The 23,590-nt window shown below is 39.2% G+C and overlaps 1 protein-coding gene across 1 annotated transcript in view; it reads right to left on the bottom strand.

The window, feature by feature from the left end:
- Positions 1-23,204, bottom strand: part of KCNB2 (potassium voltage-gated channel subfamily B member 2) — a 387,449-nt gene extending 364,245 nt beyond the window's left edge. The window contains exon 1 of the mRNA XM_087864817.1: positions 22,700-23,204. The gene's annotated coding sequence lies outside the window, so the exon portion shown is untranslated. The remainder of the gene's footprint in view (positions 1-22,699) is intronic.
- Positions 23,205-23,590: the final 386 nt, after the last annotated feature.

The raw sequence follows: 23,590 nt of genomic DNA on the forward strand, positions 1-23,590 counted from the left end.
CTTTCTCCCATTCCTTTCCCTCTCTTCCGATCTTGTTCCCTAGATTTTTCTATTCTCGGAGCCTTTGACCAACCACAAAATCAAACTACGTAATTTCAAACTTGTACATACTTGAAAGAGTTTTCTATAGTCTTAATATGAAAACCTCTTGAGCTGAAAATGCCACACCTCTACAGAAGAAGAGAAAAACATCTAAACTGAGCTGCTTTGTATGGGAAGTTGTATGAGTTTGGCACAAGGGGCTCTGCTCAGAGGCTCAGGACCCCTGGGTCCAGTTGGGCTGAGTTTCTGCCTCCTCTCACCTTTCTGGTTAGACTTGTTTCCTCACCCATTAAGTAATGGTATTTTATGCCTATAGATCATTACTATCCCATGACACTTCGCTAATCTTTCCTCCCCCTATGATTCTGTGATCTTTACCACCCTCTGCTCCAATCATTATCTTCACTTTAGATAAAAGTAAACACATCCTACTACCTCAGAGTCAATGAAGAATTTTTTCCTGTCGTTTCTTTTAAAAAGGTGGTTTCCATGTTTCCTTTCAAGAATGCTTTAATATTTACCAGAGCTTGAAACTACCTTCAGAACATCATAAAAGTTTCACTTCTTTTATTTAGTGTTTAGTTGATTTTCTGTATTTTGACTTTTCATTTTTCATCTACCTTCTTTTCTGCTATATTAATTTTACTTCTAACAATGAACCTGTCGGTTTCCTCTGGGTTAGGTACTGCATCTTGACATTCTTAAGAGCTCGCAAAATTTATGTTTTTAATTTTGGTAATTAAAATGGATCTGATGTGACATTTTCTCACATTTAGCCTTACAAGTGAAATTATGTCTATCATAATAATTTCACTCCATAAAAATTTATCATCTAATTCAATTTAGTATATAAGTATAATATAAATTGTAATAATTCAATGTTTAAATGATGTGGATGTTATCGAACTGCGTAGAATTTACATGCCTAAATAGTTATAAACTGAAGACATTTTTATTTCAAGGGCAAAATCTCAGTGAATCTTTTCTTATGGCAGTTTGTTGATTTATTTCACCTCATTTGATCAATTGAAAAGTCAAACTTAACAACCCTCGGTCGACCCGTGCAAATGTACTAAAATTCCCTTCATTAGTCTGTTAGAGAAAAAAACAACTCTTTAAACAATAAACAACAACAAACATTCTCGTTTTGCACAGCTGCACAGTGCTCCTACCAGCAGCGTGAAATTATGTTGCCACCCGTTCAGGGCCAAACCTGACAAAACACAACTTTCTGATCACGGCATCATAATTACAGCCTGAGACTCCAGGTTGTGGCAGGGCGGGGGGGGAGTTTACTGTAGTCTCAAAAATACTACCATTATGTCACATACTTGACACTTCCTTAGGGTAGCAAGGCAGGGTAAGTCCCATGTGTGATCCTGTGAAGATGAAAAGCAGATCTTTCTAAAGATCTAAGTGGTATTTAACATTTCATTTCTGTGTCGCTAGCACACACCGAGCAGGCATTTGCACACAAGCAGCTCTGAGACCTTAAAGTCTAAATCACTCTATGCATAGCTAAAGCATTTTCTTAAATTTTCATGTATGGTATTAAGTAGTAAATGAATCTTTTTTTAGAACGGCTATTTCTGTTTCAGAGAGACACAAAGTTTATTTGTAGTAGATATCTGGAGAGAAAAGCACCGTAACTGTTAGTTGAAAATGTAATCAATGCTTCTTAAAAAAAATTTTTTTTAGTACTTCCTGAAATTTTTGAAACTACTTCCAGAATTTCCTAATGAAAAAAAATAAAATTTATAACAAGTTAAAAACGAATCAAATTCATTGGAGAAAGAAAGTCCTTTAAAGTAAAGTCCTGGAAACTCAGCTATCCTAAGAAATTCAACGAATCCGCTAAATTACTTTAGAACCTGGTCAGAAATATTAATGAATTTCAATAGTGTTTATTGTTTTTTAATCTATCAAATTCTAGTAATAACTGATACACTGTCCTTGTTATCAGAGAGGTGAAAGGTGGCATTTCTTTTCTGCAATCAAAAGCTGTTAATATCAATATGTTCCTCAATTTTAGCACAAATATTTAGTCCTTAGTTTAAAAAAAAATGCAGGACTTTTATCCTTGATATAACCGATGCTTTTTTTAGATACACTCAAACAAAATCCTAAAAGCTTTGCTTTCAGTGGTCAGAGGAAGCACTGTGTTGCAGTGAGAAGGGGAAAAGACAAGTAATAAGTAGAATTGCAATATGAGCGTCTTTCAATATCACAGATGTCTCTGAATAACCAAATTTATAAATAAACTATTTTATTTAGACACATAATATGAATTTTCCTCATCGGGATAGAAAACTATTTAAATAATTAGATCACATATATGTTTGCTATAATTAGAGAGTAAAACACTAGGTTTGCCTTTAGAAACGTGGCTTTTTATAAGACACAGCTGACAAAAAAATCCTTCTCTACCTTGAAAAATATAATACTGATATTATAATGCATCTTGGGCCTTTTATAAACTATAAGGTATAGTCATGGCTTGAAATTTTCAGTCCGTTTCCAAACACACAAAAAGGCTAAAACTTTCATGTGAGCGTTCAGCCATACAGCTGGTGGAAGATTTTGTATTATGAAGGTAAAAATGCCCTTTACGTTGGGGCCCAAGATGTGCTCTTTTAAAAGTTTCTTTTTGCAAACATCTTCCCAGAGTCACAATGCAGTGAAAGGGATAAATAAAGATGAATGGCAATGAGAAAAATAAAAAAGGCAACCAACAGAGAAACCACTGGTGCCACGGAAAGGAATGAAAACAAGGCTGGGTCACCCTGTAATATCCTGATAAAAATCACAAACTTTAGTTCTACGTGGATGATACAATCTTCAATTTGGGTGATGGACTTAAATTTCATATGCCATCTGGGTGTTTGGCCTAAGTTAGATTTAGCCTCTATAAAGCCAAGTAAAAAACAAGAGGTTCATGAAATTTGGATAGGACTTGAATATTTGTTAGATTTCTCTCAATAAAATTAGCTTTTAGATCGTGTAATGATTGGTCTGGAATGTTCAGTAGTAACATTCTTGACAAGGGATGTTTCTCTCAGTTGGACTCCATTTAATAGCAAAAATACACTTTCCAATTACCTTATGGTCCCTTACTTCTCATAATCAAACACATTACAGGCAATGTCGTTTTTATTAAAAGCTCGAATACTGAGTCTGATTTGAGGTGAGTTTCTGTGACCTAAACATTATACCATACTTTATATCCCCTCATGTATGGAACTAGAATCAAAAAATGTGGCAGAAGGGAACTTGTCTATGATCTAGTCCAATTCCTCATTTCCAGGTTTCAAAGCTGAGAGCCAATGAGGTCATGTGACTTGGCTGATCTCCCTCTCTGTTGCTGAACTTGGACTAGTACCCAGATCTATAAATGCCTACATAAGTCTCTTTCTATCACATCCCACCTCATTATTCTTTGCTTTTCACCTTCTAGTCAGTTTTTAAAAGCTTTTATTTCTTTGTCTCCCCCCATGTCAAAATACTGATTCAAACTACATTAAGTTGAGATGTGTTGTTTCCTATATATCGCTCATTTCTTTAAAGGCTAATGGCTGTAGTCAGGCAACTTGATTGTGCTCTTATGAAAAGAGATGAACTCCACAGATTCATTCTTTCATTACCTCTCCCTTCCTAGTACCAGTTCTTATGATAACTACCCCTTCTGCTCTGGGCCCCTTCAGTCAGTTCTACACGCTGCAGCCCCAACACCAGCAGACTGGGGTCATCTCCTGTAGAAGATGCTCCCATGCTTCCCACTCTCTGGATAAAGACACACTACACTCAGAGACTGCAAGGTCTGTCCTCTACTTCTCTCTGTAGTTCTATCATGTACCTTGCTCCTTCTCATTCTGTGTTCTAGCTTTTTCATTCATTTTCTTTTCATGTGCCATTCTCCTTTTACCACAGGGAATTTGCACATATTCTATTTTCTCCCCTCTTCACCTTCAGATATCAACTCAAGAATCACATCTTAGATAACACCCCCTGATTACCTTGACTATACAATAATTTTATTTTAAGAACTTATATAGAATTAGGTGACTTTTGCCTGTAACACTTGTCACAACAGCAGTTTCACTTTTATTGGGATGAGTATTTTGATTATTTGATTAATACCCATCCTCTTTAATAGAGGGGTCTAAGTTCCTTGAAGGCAGGGATCATGTCTCATCTTATTCACCACTGTATCCCAAGTGCCTGGCATGAAGTAGACCCACAATGATATTTTGGAATGAAAAAGTAAATGACCAGATTTATACTTTACCTAACATTTACTTAAAAATCATATTCTCATTCCAGCTACCCCATATTACCTGCCACTCCCCAAATCCAATATGACCTTCATGTATGAAATGCTCTTTTCTACACTCTCCATCTAATAAACCCTTATTCATTATTCAAGATCAAGAACAAATATCTTGTTCAGGGTGAATTAATCTCTTCTGCCATAACGGATTAGAAGTTTGTTCTATATGTTAAAGTGCTTTTATCTTATATCATAACTATTCATTTATTCATTCTTTTTATTCACTCATTCATCAAATATTTATGAGCCTTACTCTGCTTGAGGTGCAGTCTCTGACATCACGGAGCTTACGTTCTAGTGGAGGTAGATAGGTATTGTACAAACAAACGTACAAGCAACTGACTACAACTGTGATAAAAACTACAGTGGAGAAGAAGATTCCATGTGAGCTTTAACTGAAAATACCTTTTTGGTTGTGAGTTCTTAAAAGTAATAAGCATCTCTTCTCCATATTTGCAACTTCGGCATGCAAATGCTTAACGAATTTTGTGGACTACCCAAGAGAATGAATGAACAAGTGAATAATAAATTTCAAGGCACTATTATCCTTATTTATGGTCAAATGTTTTGGTTAACATCATCTAGTATCAGTTTATTTTGGTGACTTCCAACTTTTCAGAAGTTCTACCGGCTCTTATTTTTCTATTTTGACAAGGCTCGGGTTCAAGATAAGAACTAGGATTTCTGGACATATGTAGGGAAGGAGTGATAAATAAGTAGGACTCTAACAATTATTGCTGCCCCAACTGGAATATGCTACCTGAAAACACTACTGGGCCCACTAATGTTCCACCAGACCCTGGCTGAGCACCTGTCAGGTATGCACAGAAGAAACTTCTGACCTGTTGTGAGATGGAGAGATGGCCTTCAAGGTGATTTCTATCACACAAATTTTATGGTTCTATGAGATTTAAGTGAATACTACTCATGTACATATTCCACTGGACAGATGAAGAATAGGAAAAAGCTCACCCTTTCAATTTCCTTTTTTTAAAAAAAAGATTTATTCATTTATTTGAGAGAGAGACAGAGAGAACTTGAGCACATGCAAGCGTGGGGAGAGGCAGAGGGAGAGAATTTTCAAGCAGACTCCCTGCTGAGTGTGGAGCCTGGCATGGGGCTCCACCTCACAACCCTGAGATCATGATCTAAGCTAAAACCAAGAGTCGGACTCTTAACTGACTGAGCCACCCAGGTGCCCCCACCCTTTCAATTTCTTAAGTTTAAAATTTTGCAAAAGTGAATTTTCTATTTCTCAGCTTACACTACTCACTCTGAAGACAAATATGCAAGCCAGAAGAAACAATGTGATTGAATTTTGACTAATAAAAAAATAAAGTAAAAGAAAAGAAAGTACCAGAGTTAGTGAGTCCATTTTTTTTCCCCAGAGGTGAGCTTACACCCTCTAACAATGATCTTCTCTCTTTCTAAGTAATATAAAGTATCACCATGGAAGGACTGTATGAGGAGGGCAAAGTTGAATCAAAGGTAACAGAAATACAAGCAGAGCAGTATTTGGGTTGGGGAAAAAAGTTCAAGTTGGAAGGCAGAAATCTTTCCCAACATATTCAACTCACAATATATGGGTGGCCATGTCTTCAGACTCAAAGGAGACTATGGCCAAAATTTGCCTTAGGATGCTCAGTGTAGCCACAGCCATAGGTACCTTTCCTGACTGTCCATATTCAAAATACTGTCCACGTGTTCTGGCTTCTAGCATGAAAAAACAGCTTCTAAGGAATCAGTGGCATCCTTCATTAATGAAAGTGATTTAAAAAATCAGAATGTGTCACAAGTAATCATATGCTTGATTTTTATTCTGTGCATTAAGTAGAAAAGGAAAGAGGCTCACTGAACTATAGACATCCATCTCCACATCCCTTATAATTAATGTTTTCCATCCACCCTTGCCATCAGTGAGGATCATTAAACAGCATTTATTAAGCATCCATCTGTGTATGGCACTTTATAAATATTCCTCCCCTTGCCCCTGCTCCCTTTCCCAATCTACCATGTGTCTCTGTTGTATAAAGTGCTAGGGAGCTACAATGATAATAAATAATTAATGGTAAGAACATAAGGCAGATGGATGAGATGACCTACTAGCATCTAAGAATCTTAGGATGTTAAATTTACTGCTAATAATATAATTTAGCACAATTTGATAAGAAAATATCAAAGCGTTTGATGAGGAAAATGAGCTAATCATATTTCATCAACATTTTCTAAAATAAAAATGTGAAAATTCAGGACCACAGATGGACTGACTGAAAGCCTTGAGTTCATGTGACTTGTACCAGATGATACAGTCTTGAAATAAATAATTTGGAAAACAGTGTGGAAAAAATCATAAAAATTATGGTTGTGATAGTACAATAGGGAATGTCATTTTGAAGCAAAGGTGAAAATATTCATAAATAAAGGACACCTATTGTTTTCATTGAATGGACTAGTATGTTTAAGAATGATGAAATTATGGGGGCGCCTGGGTGGCACAGAGGTTAAGCGTCTGCCTTCGGCTCAGGGCGTGATCCCGGCGTCATGGGATCGAGCCCCACATCAGGCTCCTCCACTATGAGCCTGCTTCTTCCTCTCCCACTCCCCCTGCTTGTGTTCCCTCTCTTGCTGGCTGTCTCTATCTCTGTCAAATAAATAAATAAAATCTTAAAAAAAAAAAAAAGAATGATGAAATTATGGATTTTTCCCCTTCAGAAGAACTGAAAAGATCTTCTTTAATGTTGTTATATTATTTTCCCAATGTTTTCTCTTCAAGGGAAGAATCAATAATATTGGGTTTAGGTATGGTGATATTTAAAGCACTCTTTTTCACTTTTACAAGCCTCATGTAGTCAGGATTATAGTCCAAGAGCATGTCAATGTAAAATAAGCTATTGCTATAAGATTCAGATTTACAATTTGGATTTTATTTCAGCTTAAGATCAAAATGCCCATAAGTAGAAACTGTATTTCCTAGAAGGTAAGAATATTCTTGGAGACGTATCTGAAGGAAAGCCAAAGTTATGATCTCATTTGCTTTGTGAATTTTGTTAATAATAGCCATTTTTATCACCTACCACACGTTGGGTGATTATTATATGCAGCCACTATGCTTATCCCTTAAATTTAATTTTCAGCATGAGGATGTTCATTAATTCTCAACCCATCTAAGTATGGGTATTATTATCTTTGATTTACAAATAAAGAAACTGAGGCTCAGGATGCCTGGGTGGCTCAGTTGGTTAAGTGTCTGCCTTTGGCTCAGGTCATGATCTCAGGGTCCTGGGATCGAGCCCCACATCAGGCTCCCTGCTGAGTGGGGAGTCGGCTTCTCCCTCTGCCCCTCTATTCCCCCACCTGGCTCTCTTCTCTCTCTCTCTCTCTCTCTCTCAAATAAATAAATAAAATCTTAAAAAAAGAAAGAAAGAAAGAAAGAAACTGAGGCTCATAAAGGTAAGTTACTTGGTTATAATGACATAACTAGTACGTGCCAGTGTCAGGATTCCAATCCAGCATTATCCTAATGCAAAGCCCATGTCCTTAACCTCAGAAGATGCTGGAGATTTTCCTTGAATGGCAGGATTCTGGATGCCTCAGAATGATAAATAAATGGAAATATGGAACAATTATTGAGGAATATATTTTGCATGATATAGAAGAATAAAATTCAAATAATTCTTATACCATTATATCTACCCTTTGGTCTAAGTGGCATGTATAAAATATAGTAAATGTTCTAATTTTCTTATATATAGAGATGGTAGGGTTGGCAACTATTTTTGCAGTTCTAAATTTTTTAAACTAAACAAACTTTATTTTATTTATTTATTAAAAGATTTTATTTATTTGAGAGAGAGAGAGAGAGAGAGGGAGAGGGAGCACGGGGAGAAGCAGACTCCTCACTGAGCAGGGAGCCAGATGCGGGGCTTGATTCCAGGACCCAGGATCATGACCTGAGCCAAAGGCAGACACTTATCTGACTGAGCCACCGAGGTGCCCCCTAAACAAATTTTAGTAAGTGACTTTGAAAAGTAATATTATTAGCTTTAGTATTTGAAATTTATAGTCAAGATAGTTGCTTTAAAAATATAAAATTCTCAGAAGGGGGAATGAAACATGAGAGACTATGGACTATGAGAAACAAACTGAGGACTACAGAGGGGAGGGGGGTGGGGGAATGGGATAGGCCGGTGATGGGTAGTAAGGAGGGCACGTATTGCATGGGGCACTGGGTGTTATACACAACTAATGAATCATCGAGCCTTACATCGAAAACCGGGGATGTACTGTATGGTGACTAACATAATATAATAAAAAATAAAAAATAAATAAATAAATAAATAAATTAATTAATTAATTAATTAAAATATAAAATTCAGGGGTGCCTGCTTCTCCCTCTCCTCCCTGTTCGTGCTCTCTCTTGCTAACTCGGTCTCTCTCTCTCAAATAAACAAATCAAATCTTTAAAAACATATACATAAAATTCATAGCATTTGGAAGGGCAACATTAGTGGATTTAAATTATTTAAATTACTCTCTTGTTCCTGAGTGTATATCTTTCCATGAGACCTTGCTACCTTAGGGCACCAAAAGTAAATACAAAATTACAACAATGGAAGAGAAAAAGTGAAGTAAGGGCAATCGAACTATCTCATATTCAGTAAAACCTATAAATACTGATGAGTTGAACCTAATTATTAATGAATCCTGACTACAACATAAATCTATAATTTCTCCTATTCTAATAATGGTCAGAAAGGAAAAAGATCATAAATTACAAATAATACATACTGATTTAGATACATTATTCCTTTCTCATTCCCTCCCTCCCTTCCTTCCAAAACAATGTGTTAACTGGCTATCACTATATACTGACTGCAGTGGATACATAATTGGGTAAGATAGACCTTGCTCTCGAGAACCCATTGGATCACTGCAAAGAATACTATAAGAATTTTGGATTTGTGCTTTTAGCATATGTCTTATAGGCTCAGATAATTATTATTATGGACTTAAATATTTCTTTAATTGGCACCTAATTAATGCTTTCTACCTGATTTAAACATATTAATGTGAAGGAAGGGAAAACTATAAAATATCAGCAAATGACACAGATGTCTTAATTCATGGGGTTATATGGAACATAATGTTCATTTACATGAGCTATAGCCTTGGCCACCATTTGCAATTTTAAAAGCTCTTTGAGATCTTAAATGAATTAATGAATTAAATTATTATTTCATTAACTCATTTGACAAATACTTATTGAGCACCTACAACTATATCAAATACTGTGTTATAAAATGCCTGCGAGAAAATGGCTCCCTAAAAAAGAAAAGACAAAAAAGAAAAAAGACAAAAGACAAAACCCTTACTACAATGTTCTACTTTAGCTGCACATATATGATTATAAGCCATGTTTATTATTAAGTATTTTGCTGGGCCTGAATGAAACCAGAAGCCAAGTTTAAGAAGTAATTTTTTAACACCTTCTAAGCTTTCTATGTGCACCCTTTCAATAAAACCTAATGAAAATGCTCTCCTTAGATTTAGGGAAAAAAACTAGGGTTCCAAATTTAAAATGACATTTATCTCAAAGGTAAATTAATATTTAATGGTAGTCTAATTAATAATTGTGATTTTATGAACTGAAGACATTTTGCATGGAAGCCCCTAGACACATTTTTTTCTAAGCTATACAGACTAGAGAACAGGACGAAAGATGGACCATCTCTTCTCAAATGTTACTTTACTGCTATATTTCGGAATGGTACCTTCTAAATACCACTTTCTCATCCTGGTATTATCTTTCTGGGAGACAGTGCTTTTCATTTGTGAAAAGCAGAACAAAGAATTCAAGAGATCCAGTCACATGGGAACTTTCAAAGGATTAAAAGCAACTCTAATGTTATCTAGGTGATAACTGTGAAAAAAAAACAGCACAATACTTTACCTTAACATGCTTTATATAATAAATATTGAAATTATCATATCTGACAAATCTCCAAAAATATATCAATTGGCATGTCAAGAGCTATTATCATTTCAGAGGGATTTTTTGTTAATAATCTGAACTGATAAAACAGCTCTTATAAATAAGCACAAAAGAAATCAATATGCAAAAGGAAAGGAACTTGTTAAAGAACACAGTGTTGTGTCTGTGTCATTTTAGAGGTTAGAAAGGAAACACGAATAGAGGAAGAAACATGAATAGAAGAAGGAGACAAGGAGAAAAGATGAACAAGAACAAAAGGAAGGAAGGAAGGAAGGAAGGAAGGAAGGAAGGAAGGAAGGAAGGAAGGGAGGGAGAGAAAGGAAGGAAGGAAATCCTGTATGAGAAAAGTGGGCATGGGAAAGCATTTAAAGTCACATTAGACACTCACAAAGATAATGTTCTATATTTGTATAATATTTTACATTTTGTAGTTCACATAAAGAAATGCCTTCGATAAAGAACAATTCCTATGGATAGAAACAAATCATAGTGCATTCAAATCCCTTCACTAGGATATACCTGGGAGATACTCATCTGAGTCAAAATAGGCATCGGACTCCACAGATGGCTTGCATGCTTATATATGGTTAGTTGGAGGCTGATGCTGGTTGTAAGTGGGTATTTCTAGAATTTAAGCCATACTGCTTTTGAAACTTAGCGTTTCCTAAAGTAATTCATGCTAATAATAATCCAGTCCTGCACTGTCTCGTATGGTAGCCACTAGCCACATATGGATATTTAAATTTAAAATTTAATTTCTCAGCCTCACAAGTCACATTTCAAGGGTTCAATAGCTTATACAGCTAGTGCCTGCTGAATCGAAGAGCACAGATATAGAAAATGCCCATCATCACATCAGTTCTATCAGAAAGCACGGGTCTAGACGATCTCTCCTGTGAAGTTATGAAGCTGAGTTCTGTTCTGAAAATAGGGATGAGAGAAAAATTCTTTTGGAGGTTCCATGTTCTTCCTCATCACAATCCACTAGTGGCCTCCATTCTTACCAGTGGTAGCCCCTCAACCTCCACTTTCAAACTGCTCTAGCCCAGAGTCTAGAACCATGTTGGCCCTTGTCAAGAAGCACATGAAGAGTGTGTGAGTGTAAAATGGAGCAGGGCCATGGCCTGGCAGTTCATCAACACGCTGGTCCTCCTCTAGTCCTACTCTGCCCCGTCCTGGGCAGCAGTTCTTGGGAGGTGCACTCCTGGTGCTATTCCGTGACCTAGAACCTGACTTAGGTCCTGGTTCCATCCAGTCCTTCACTCACCGACCCAACACATTAACAGTGAGCACCAACCGTGGAGGTGCTATGGATAAAGCAGTGTATAAGGCCAGCCTCTGCCTTTAGTGAGCTGACATTGTCAGCAAAACGACACAAGAACATGACCCACAATTTAGAATAGGAGTAAGTGCTGCAAAGGAGAATACAAAATGCTAAGAAAGAGAATCATGGAGAGAGCCGCTCTACTCTGGGGGCCCGAGAAGACTTCTTTGAGCAAATGACTTTTGACCTGCAATCAGGGACATAAAGAAGAGTTAGGTAGGTAAAAGTGGGAAGAGAGAGCATTCCAATAACCACCTGTGCACGCCTTGTGGCAAGGAATCTCAGGCACCTTGGATAAACTAAAAGAAAGCCAGAAATCATGGAGACTATGAAGGGTGAGTGGCCTGAAATGAGGCAGGTGGGCAGGCACCAGACTGACCAGCGCCTCTATAAACAAGTCTTACACACTAGTGATGCTCTGGAAAGTGAAGAAGGAATACGGTATCCCCCAAGTTAAAGATTGAGGCCTTTATCCTAAGAAAAGTGGGAAATCATTTAAGGGGTTAAGGTAGATGAGTGATATGATCAGATTGGCCATTTATAAAAAAAGAAAAGAAAAGGGCAAAATAAGGGGACAAGAAAAGAAGCTAGGAGTCCAGTTAAAAAGCTTCAGTGGACGTTCAGAAAGAGGTGGTACCGGATTGGTGATGGCACAGGGAATGGTCCCGTCCATTGTGCATTTATAACGTGACCATCGCATGGCTTTCCTGATAACAAACACCCATGTCTAAACTAGTCCAGACTCCTGCTAGCTACCTACGATAGACTTCTTTCTAAATTCTTAAGTGTCCACAGACCATAGCATTTGAGCCTATGGGGCTGGATCTTCCTAATCCCACCTGCCCCGTCTGCCCCTGCCTGTCTGAGTCTCCAAAATTGCCTGCTCCCAGACTCCCCTCCCCATAATTTGGCCAGGGCTTCCCCCAGCACTCCACAGATCTAACTTCCTGCCCACTTGGACTGCCGCCGGCCATCCATCTCTGGCCTCTCCCGATGCCACGTGTGCCTACTTGGCTGATTTCCTCTTAGGACCAGCTTACCCGGACCCTGACATGACTGAGTGCCCACTGTTAGAAAACGGGAGAAGGGAGTGGAGAAAGAAGCAAAGAACTCAAGTCCCAGAGTCTGCAAAAAACAAACCAGGTGGCCAGAAGCAGAGCATTAAGGTATCTCTGGGTAATAATGGCGGCATAATGTCTCAACTCCCCCCCTTAAGCACGCCACAGCCCACGTGCGGCTCCTCATGCCACAAGTGTCACCCTCACCCTTCCATTTCCAGCAGCCCTGCCTTTGCCCAACACTTTCCTTTCCAAATAGTTCATAAAGAATCCCCAATCCTCTGGACCTAGGGCAGACTCGCTGAAGAGGGATGTGGGGGGTTCTTGTTTGTTTCTAGATAGACTATCAGCCCTGTGAGGGTAATGACCGATTTTGTTTAACCTGGTGACCCAGAAGAGTGTTTCACCTATGAAAAGTGCTTAATAAATAATTGCTAAGTGCATGTCTTTAAAAAGCTGGCTACAATTTTGAGACAGTTAGGCTATGAGCAATAAGTCCTTTTAGAGAAAGAACTACTGCTTTGTTTTGGGGGGAAAAAAAACCATAATGGACTGTTTGGCTATTACAGGCAAGTCCCTTTGTGGACCTGCACATGGAGTCCACTGCACTTTGAGAAAGGATAGAGGGGAAATCCTAGATAAAGAGATGTGAAGAAGAGTCTAGGGGAAGAGAAAGGCCTAGCAAATGGCTTGTATCTCGGCCCCAGAGAGATCCAGGCTGGTGAGCAAACCCCCACGGTAAGGAATGGTAAAGACATTTCTAGAAGCATTGACATCTAACTTTCAATTAGACCTAGTTTCTTGCCTATGGTAGAATTACCATCCTTTATCCCAAAGCACTCAGCCAGAGTCTGTTATGTACAAGAGCCTTACACCAATAATGCTTTAGGGAACTAAGGGAGACTGTGCTAGTCCCAGAAGTCTGGAGGGAGAGCCAATAAGAAGACAGGAGCAAGGTGGGGCAATGCCATGTGTAGAATGGATTAACTGAAGAGTGAATATAATTCAAACCCTTTCATCCCTAATTTATTCTGGAGGAAGATGACTACAGCAGGAATGGGCTAATTGTCTAAATTTATGCTTCACTTTTGTAAGAGAGAACTGTCACTGGGAAGCTCTTATTAACCCAGGGATTGCATTTCCCAGCACCCCCCTGTACTCTAGGGGGGCATCTGACTAGTTTTCGTCGGCAGATTATAAGCAGAAGTGTTGCTGTCATCATTTCTAAGCCAAGATGTTTAAGAAGTAGATGTGCCTTTTCAATTCTCCCTTTCTCCCCACATAAACACCTCTCCTCATTTGATATATGGGTGAGAAACTTTTATATTATGTCAAGCCACTAACATTTCAGTTTGTTACAGCAGCTAGCATCATCCTAACTCATTCTGAAGCTGATACCTTGAAGCAGGTGCTGCCTTTATAAAAATCTAAATATGTAGCATGGGCATCAGGCAGAAGACAGAGGAGACTGGAGGCCTGGAACCCTCCTCGGCCCTGGCAAAGCTGCACTAACTCTAGAGGAAATTGCTGGAAAGAGCCAGAATGCTTGGGTGTGATGGTTACTTCTCACTGCCTACAGCAAGGTGTTACAAAATAATGGATGAGCTCAGGAAAGAATTGGCTGGTGTGAGAACAGAGATAAGGGCAAATGGCCAAACTAGAAATCCAAGACGATGAAGCTGTAATAGTACTTTGCTTCAGGGACTCTAATAGTGAGGAATAATGCTGAAAATGGCTTTGAGTAACAGATACCTATTTTTGACAAAATAACTCAGCCTTGCAACAAAGATCTGATTAATAAGTCACCCAACCACCCATGGCTATTCTTTCAGATGACCTCAAAGTAACCACTTGAGACATGGTGGTTGAGACATGAGCAAAGAAATGAAGCAGGTTCAAGAATTATGAATATAGGAAAGAATTTTCAATGTAGTTAGTCACGTAACTGTCACAAAGCAAATACATTAAAAACCTATGAAGATTTTGAGGGAATTGTATTGTCCAAGAAATGAGGAGTCTGGCCTAAGGGGGAAAAAAACAGTGACTATAAAACAACCTCTAAGATACCCAAACTTGGACCAACGAGAAGGGTGCTGAGAAGGTAATATAATTCCCAAGAAGGGCATACTTCCCAACATCCATTTTGGATATGGCCATGGGGAGTAATGGGTAGGGAAGAACTCTCAGAGGGTGACCAGGGCTAGAGATAACAATGAAAAAAGGAATTATTCCAAGATAGAAAAACCAGAGTCTAAAAATAAAGAATTTCCCTTTCTGCCAGGGCAGGAGGTCTTTGGCAATGTCTAACAGGATTTCTTCCATGTTTTGGGACAATGACTGCTCTTTATGTCCCATGCTTCCCTTTTGTAAATGGGAATTCTTTAATACAATTATTCTACATCTGATCCATCATTACGTCATGGGAGGGTAATAACCTGTCTTTCAGTATAAAGGTTTCTGGACAATGAGGAGCCATATCCAGATTAAATGGGGAGGACTCAGCATCACCCTTACAGCCTGGACTTTGAGATGGACGCAATGACCAGGGGGATTCAGGTAGTCTTCTGGGGCTGAGGTTTTGCTACATGTGGCCAGTGAGGCAGAATATGATAGAAATAGCTGTTCAGCAAAATTTTGCTTCTCCTTCCATGACACAGAAATGTTGCTGGGAGTGGCTAACCAGCCAGAGGTTTGATATTCCAACCCTCTTTGTATATAGATGGAGTGATATGATTCTCTCGCCAATAGAATGTGAATGGAAGCAAGGTGTGGCGCTTCTTGGGCAAACCTTCTCTATATTCTTTGCATCTAGCTGGGAACCCCTAGAACTTAGCAAGAATAAGGGTCCTCTAATCACTGCACAAAACACACACACTGGACTCTCAGATGAGCAAAAATTAACTTCTATTCTATTAATCACTGAAATACAGAGTTTTATTACAGAAGCTCACATTACCACAACCAAGACAATGATCCTTGAAGAAGAAAGAGAGGGGCTCCAAGCCTGTTATTCCAACTCAGGTTGGGAGCTGAAAGACTTAAGGACACTTGGGTTTCAAATGTTTGCCGTGGGGGAATTCAGACCCTCCTCTTCTTCACCATTTCTGTTAAGGTAAGCCCTGGACCTTATCCTACCTGTATGCCTCAACAGTCTCCTAATTAGTCTCCCGGATTTCAATCTTTTCTCCCCTTACTGTCCATCTTCCTCATGCTAGCTCAGCGATTATCCCCCCACAAAAAGTGGACCATGTCACTCTACTTAAAATTGCAGTTAAACCGGGCTGCCTGTCCCATAGGATAAAATCCAGGTGATGTAACACAACACACAACACCCTTCCCATTTAATCTCCAACCTTCTTCAACCTCATCTCCCCTGATTTCCCTGTAACTGCCAGTGTTGAACCCCAATTACCAGCCAAGCTCTTTTTATGACACTGCTTTGCAAATGCTGTTCCCTCTGCCTAAAATGTTCTCCATCTGCCTCCTTTTTAGCCTGGAAAATGCTTACTCATCTCTTAAAAATTAGCTTAGTTGTCATTTCATCTGTGAAGTCTTGTCTGACACTCCCACATGGAGAACGGAATCCTGACATTTATGATCGGATCAGCCAGCCTCACATATCGTGCCTACTATCGGGGTGTTCTGTTACTCAGTTATCGACATAGTCTGATTTTGTTGCTGTTTATTTTCTTTGTTATTCAGTCAGCCTTTAAATTTATCTTCTTACTAAAAACTTAGAGTCCTGCTTTTTCAAAACAGCCCAATGATGCATTAGAATGTGATTGGCTCCCTTCGGTGGGAGACTATACCCGTAATCAGTGTTGCTGGATGAGATTAATCCAGTCTTTTGGGTGAGTTTTCTACAGTTGTGAAATATTTGGTAGGCAAGGCCCAGGAACACCAGAAACCCCCTAACGTGTACAGAAATCCTGTGCCCCCTAAGTTCTACACTACTGATCAGACACATACGTACATGGAAAACTTGCTTGTGAGTATCTGTGATGACATCTTAACCCTGTTGTACAAAAAATATTTTCTACATGGGCATTTTCTAGGAAAGTACCATATTTGGAACTTTACCAAGATTTGCTCACCATTTTGGAGAGTCATGTCACCAACTATAATGCTGCCCATGTGAAATCATTCACAAATACAGTACACCCACATGTTTGCAATTGTAGCTGTCACACGCAATGGATATATTTACTTCATTATTTAAAAAATGCCAGATATGCAAAAGGGTCACCAATATTTAGTTGAATGTTTTCTCTTAAATCCAAACTTATGCATTTTGGTAGCGAGCATCTGGCTACTTTAGTACCTCTTCGTATGGTTATGCCTGAGCATATGCAAACTGATATACCTACAAGTTTATCATAAGCAGCTTTCCTTTGATTTCTGGCTTCTATCACAGATAAAGAACTTACTGATTTTTAAAATACTATATATGAAGATAGGTTATATTATCTACAAATATTATTTCAGGAAAGTAAAAGGGATATTACAAAACCCTGCTTACAAAAAGGGGACGCTGGGTCTAATTGAGTAGTGAATCACAACTAAATACATCTAGGAACTCAGAGCAATCACATTTTTTTACTCTTGGGATGCTTCCGTTAGGCAACTACTCCATTGAATTGCCATCCTGCTCTGCCAACAGCATTTATGACATTTTGTTATGATTTACTTGTCTGCATGTGCAGGCTGTGAGTGCATGCTGTCTGATTCATATTTATGTCCCCAACACCTAGCTTAGAGCTTGGCACCGAGAAAGGAACTCAGTAGATATCCTGAGGATGAAACACCGAATGAGAATCCTAAGGAGGCAGGCAGTCCCTGGCTCTTCTGATAGATCTCTGAATCAATTATTCACTATTTTGCCTATGCCAATATTATTAAGCTTTCTTCATTCTGCCTAACGTCAAAGTGAGTTAGGTACAAACTCAATTTTCTCTTCTCCTTGTAGTCCCAGGCAATACCATGTTCACCTCTGTATCCCCAAAGAGCCTTGCACAGAAGCAGCAGTTAATAAATATTATTTAAATCAAATTATTCCCCAGAAATATTGCTATACATAATGGTTATGTTTTTTGTACTAGTATGACCATACTTTGGGTATGTTACTGATTTTTAAGAAGGGCATTTGTGGATTGGGCTGGAGACCTAAACATCAAAAAAGTACTGCTTCTCTAAATGCGTTACAAGTTCCAAAAAAAACCCTCAAATCTTTAAAATCAACTTATAAGCTATAAGCCAATTGTAGGTTGAGAGTTATCTATACACTAAACGACTGAGCTTATGAGACCTAACATCTGTGGGAAAAATTCAAATGTCAATCATGAGGATATATCTAAGTATTTAATTACATGGCATCCTGCAGAGAATATTTGGCCATTTTATCTTCCAAATTTAATCCAGATGGTATTTTTCACATAAAGAAAAGCAGTCACTATTTACAAAGAGCTTTACCTCAAATAATATACAAGCTTCCCTTGATGAAAATCTCAGTAATCTATAATTTGATTTGTGCTTTCACAATTACAGTTGTCATTTAATAAAATAAATGCATTCTAGACAATATACTAGAAAGTAAACCTGTTAAGTGACTGTATTCCAATTTCCATAATATGTGGGAGGTACATTTTACAGAGGAAAATATGGGGACACGGGTAAAAGAAAATTATATATAGAAAAACTAATAATTTTTCTTTTAACATATGAATATATCATTCTAAAATAATAAAAATATTTGTAATACTTTATTCAAAATAATTCACAAAAGTTTTTAAAAACTGGAAATGAAATAAAATAAACTATCATTTGAAACTGGCCAGTCAGTCATCTCTCAGCCAGCTTTATTCTCTGTGGTCACCCTAAAAGCAGTACTTCCTAATGTTTGGCATCCTGATAACAATCTACCCAACTTTTAAAGATCAGCCTCCAGCTAACCTAGCTTCTTATTTCAAATTTATGTTGAAAATTTGGGGGTTTTCCCCTACTGAAAGTCCCTTCTTTTGACCTTTTCCAAGCATCCCTGTAATCATAACTACAGTCGTATCCTGTAATGGGAAGATAGAGCTTCAAATAAATCTAGAAGCTGCAAACATCTTTTCTTACTCTGTCTGGGATCACACTTAATACTTCTTTTTTTTTAATAATATTTTTTTATTATATTATGTTAGTCACCATACAGTACATCCTTAGTTTTTGATGCAATGTTCCATGATTCATTACTTGCGTATAACACCCAGTGCACCATGCAATACGTGCCCTCCTTAATACCCATCGCCAGCCTATCCCATTCCTAATGTCATAGTGGTTAAGTAGAGCCAGAATGACTGAGTTCAAGTTTGTACCATGCACTTCCTATGTGACTTTACACAAGAAAAGTCCCTGGACTTGATTTTTCATTTCTGTGTAATGAAGAGGATTAGTGATAGCTGCCTTATAGGGTGGTTGTGAGAATATTTAATATTTGTAAAACACAGAAAACATTTCCTGGCCGAAGTGCTTGCTATAATAATAATAGTAAAAAGAAACTTATTCTGTTTATATAAATAAAATAATCATAATATAATTATTAAAAATTATTAAAATATAATATAAATATTTATAAAAATGTTTTAACTTAATTTCAATTTAAAGAGTAATCACTTTAATAAAAGTTGTTATTGTTTTTTAATAATTCCCTAAAGCATAGACTGTGACAAATTTTCATGATCTGCTTCATGATTTGCCTTAATTTATTAATTAGAAACTGTTAAATGCATGTCTATATGCCAGAAATCCCTGATTTTGAACTACATATGTGATTCTTCTATTAGTTATATATTCAAGTTTTATTCTCTACACTTTAAAAAAATCCTTGAGGGGCAGGGACTATGTCTTCTATCTATCTGTTTTACACTGGTTACATTCTAATCAAGCACTCTTCTCCTTATACACACTTAATGAGTAATAAATGAATTAATGAATGAGTGAGTGAGTAGATACATGACATTAAATCACAGTATAGATAGGTACAATTCAATCTACAGGAACAGGTACTTTTCCCTTAAAGATAAAAAAAAAAAAAGATAATATGGTAAGGTTTGGCTTGCATAGGCCAAGGATTCTCTGGTCACTCACACTAGACCTGACCTTTTGCTCGACAGCCTGGGCTTGTCGTAAAGAACTGGTGGGAATTTATATTTAAGAAGCACAAAGAGGAAACAACCACTGAACAAGAATGGGCTGTAGATCTGGAGTATGAAGATACTTGTAGTATATAACTAAAAATTTAAGACTGTGCTGCTCTATGAAGTTCATCTTACCACTTTGGGAGTAACAAGGTCATAAGCTCTGACCTTAAAAAGTACTCTGAAAAAAACACTGTACTTAAAAAATATCACTTATACTGCATGTTTACTCTTCTCTGAAACCTTTGTGAAAATAATAGGCATTGTGATTTTATGCAAAATCCACTTGATGAATATAAGCAAATCTCAGATAATATTGCATTCTGAAGTAAACAGAGTATCTTAACCATACGCATCTACCTTAAAAAGCACATGAGAATATGTCCTATCAACTTTAAGGCATTTAATCTCTAAGGGATAGCACATTTCAAATAATGAATTACTTCTTTATAATTCCTCAAGGAAAAGATGCATGAGGTTAGAATGAATAGATTTTGTAGCTCTCCTAGATTTTACCAGTAATTGGGTCTACTTTCATAATATGTACACACAATCTCTCTAGAATACCATTTCAAAATGCCAGATATAAATTCAAGAAAAAATATGTTTTCCATGGTTAATGAAGATTTTCCACAGATATACAGGCAAGTATACAAAAAGAACCTGGGCAGATATGATTTTGAGTTATCAAGAAATGGGACTGAAAGCATATCCTGACATTGCATTTTTTCTAGCTGTCTCACTTTTGTTACCGTACTGAAAATGGGAAGCGTCAGTTCATGTTCACAGTTGCTCCATGGTGTCAACAAGGAAACTTTAAAAGCCAAACAGCAAGGAGTAGATAAGGTAATAATTCTCACTACTCCCATCTGAACATTCAGGAAACATGTATGCCTGGAAAGTTGAACTGTGGGATTTGGAGAAAAGTGAAATTGGAAATAGTTTAAACTGACACATGGATTGGTTCTACTTAGAAAAACATCAGAGAAAAAGAAAAGACAGACGCTAGAATTCTCCAAGTGGCAGGCAACGGAGTCATTTTTTGGAGTCAGTGTGTGTGTTTGTGTATGAGGGAGATTTGGAAGCACTACCCTGGAGAAGGAATGGTGAAGGTTAAAAGGAGGAAGAAAGCAAAGAGAACTGCCAACTGATTCACTCCGTTCTCCCAGAGTCTGTGTGCCAGAAAAGGAAAAAGAGTGCATTAGACCGAATTCTATTCATGGTAAACAACTGGTCTGAACCTGACAGCAAAAGGGAGGGGATTATAGTATTTACTTTGTGGAGGCATAGTCATTGTTTTCGGTGAAGAGGATACTTTTATTCAGTGGAGAAAAAAAGTTATTTATACACTGTACCCTCAATATCCTCAGAAAGTCTACGCAGCCACACAAGCAAGAACATTATTTATGCCCTACGTTAAAAACACCACCCCTAGCAGCAATTAAATGCACATACACATACATAATGGGCCAGATTACTCAACTGTCTAAGTTTTGGTTAATTTAAGAATCAAGAACTCTTTAGTTTAGATGTCTATAGATCTAATTCATGTCTTACAAGTAAGCTTTGGACAACTTTATGTTTATTCACACACACACACACACACACCCTCTAAAGAGTGAAATAAAGTAAAACTTTAGTTTATACATATATACATATATATTTGTAATGTTATCCTCTTTTTTGAAAATCTTTCCTGGAAGTTATGCAGTATTGACAAGTTGGCCTTTAGATTCTTGACCAGAATTTACCTCTCTCTTGTTTTCTGAAGTGATGTTTACTGATAAACATACCAAGAGACCACTGTCCCACACAATGCCACACAGTTAGAAACAATAACAAATTCCTACTTCTCTTTTGAGCTGAGCGTAAAAAACCAAATCCCAACAAAATCCAAAAACCAGCGCAAAAACAGAAATGCGAAATGCTATTTAAAATATTGACATTATTGCATAACTTGATTAGAAGGAATGTTGAACCTGCATGAAATACACCCAGCGTACATCTGTGCATCCTAAATTTTTCAGTGTAATCTTGCATCTGTGATTATATCACTTGTGCAGTCATAAATGATGTATAAATGCCATGTTTGTGCATATTGCACACTGACAATTTTTATGAATGAATACACACAAATGCTTAGAATTCGAGAAAATGGATGGCAGCATACTATTTTGAAAACGGTCATTAAGCATTGGAAGCAAACGATGAGGGAAATGATAGGTGTCTTTTGGTGCCATTCAAGGCAATTGTATTCTCAAGTCCTCTAGCAGAGTGTGTTGGAAACAGCCATGAAGCTCTTTCCTTAGAGACTCGGTTCTCCCTCTCAGGAACCTCGCTACCGAACGGAGAACGCGCACCGCTTGAAGGATAAAATGCATGCATGTCTCTGTGCTCTGAGGACTGTTCATACATCCGAGACATCACCCTCCCTAAATCCGGTCCCACAAGTGTGTGCATGTGAGTGTGGCATTTACCAACAAATGAACAGAAGGCAACAAGAGCTCGTCTCCTCGAAATAACATTCCCCATCCCTTCCCAGGCAGGCTGCTCAGAACCTTCCCAGGGGCTGACACCGGAGCGCCTTCCCCACGGGGACGGAGCCTTACATGAACAAGCCTCTCAGGGCTAAGTCAGCCTCAGCTTTGTGTGTAAGTCCGCTCGGCGCCATATGGCAGTTTCCAATTCCTTTAGCAACTCAAGTCTGGCTAGGCTGCCCGCGACGATTCATTCTTAAAGGAAGACCCCTTCGGGGAGCAGCAATGCCCCTTCACTTACCTAGCTCCCACAGACCCCGCTCAGCGGGCGGCACGGGCTCGGGCGCCACAAAGGGTTGTGGGATTCCCCGCTCCCTCCGGGGCTCCTCTCCCTGCGACGGTCCCCTTCGCCAATGATCTGTCGCTGGAAATCCCCCTCCCCTCCACGGAGAGGAGGGTCTCCCCAGCTGGCTGGAGCTCCTGGCGTTTTTCCCCCTCTCCTCACATCCCTGACTCTGTTCGCGGTCTCTAGCAGGAAAGCTCAAAGGAGAGGCGGCGGGAGGAAGCTAAGGTATCCTTAAAAAGAACAATAATCTTCATCGATCTTCGCCCCCTTCCCCACGCGAGCCCCCATCCCCCTGCCACCGCCGCCGCCGCCCAGACGAGAGAGGGCTGGGATAGAAAAGGAAAAATCGAGCGGGGCTGAGCTCGCCGCGCGGAAGGAGCCGGGAAGGCGAGCCGCGCGGGCCGAAGAGTTGCAGTTCGCTCGGGCTGCCGGCGGAGAGGTGGCGGCGGTCGGCGGGGGCGGTGGGTGGTGGGTGCTTGGTGGGTGTGTGTCTGTGGCTGAGCCCGGGAGAGGCTGGGCGCGGGAGGCGAGGCAGGGCGCTCGGGGGCGCCGGGCCGGCGCGCACACCCGCCCGCGGCCACCCCGCCTCGCGCTCCGCCTCCTCCCGCGCTCCGCGCACCCGCGGGCTGGAGGGGCAGCAGCCGCCGCCGCCGCCGCCGCCTCCTCCTCCTCCTCCTCCTCCTCCTCCTCCTCCTTCTCCTCCTCCTCCCGGGCGCTCGCGGCTCTCGAGGTGGGCGGCGGGCCCGCGTGGCGGGGCTGGGCGGGCGGCCGGGCACCGCCGGGGACGCCCCGGCTCGGCCTTGCGGGGCGGGAGCTGTGCGCTCGGCCTGGGACAGCGCCCCCGAG

This window comes from Ursus americanus, chromosome 9, assembly GCF_024610735.1.
Source record: "Ursus americanus isolate L20-20 chromosome 9, mUrsAme1.1.p, whole genome shotgun sequence".
In the NCBI taxonomy this organism is placed as follows: domain Eukaryota; kingdom Metazoa; phylum Chordata; class Mammalia; order Carnivora; family Ursidae; genus Ursus; species Ursus americanus.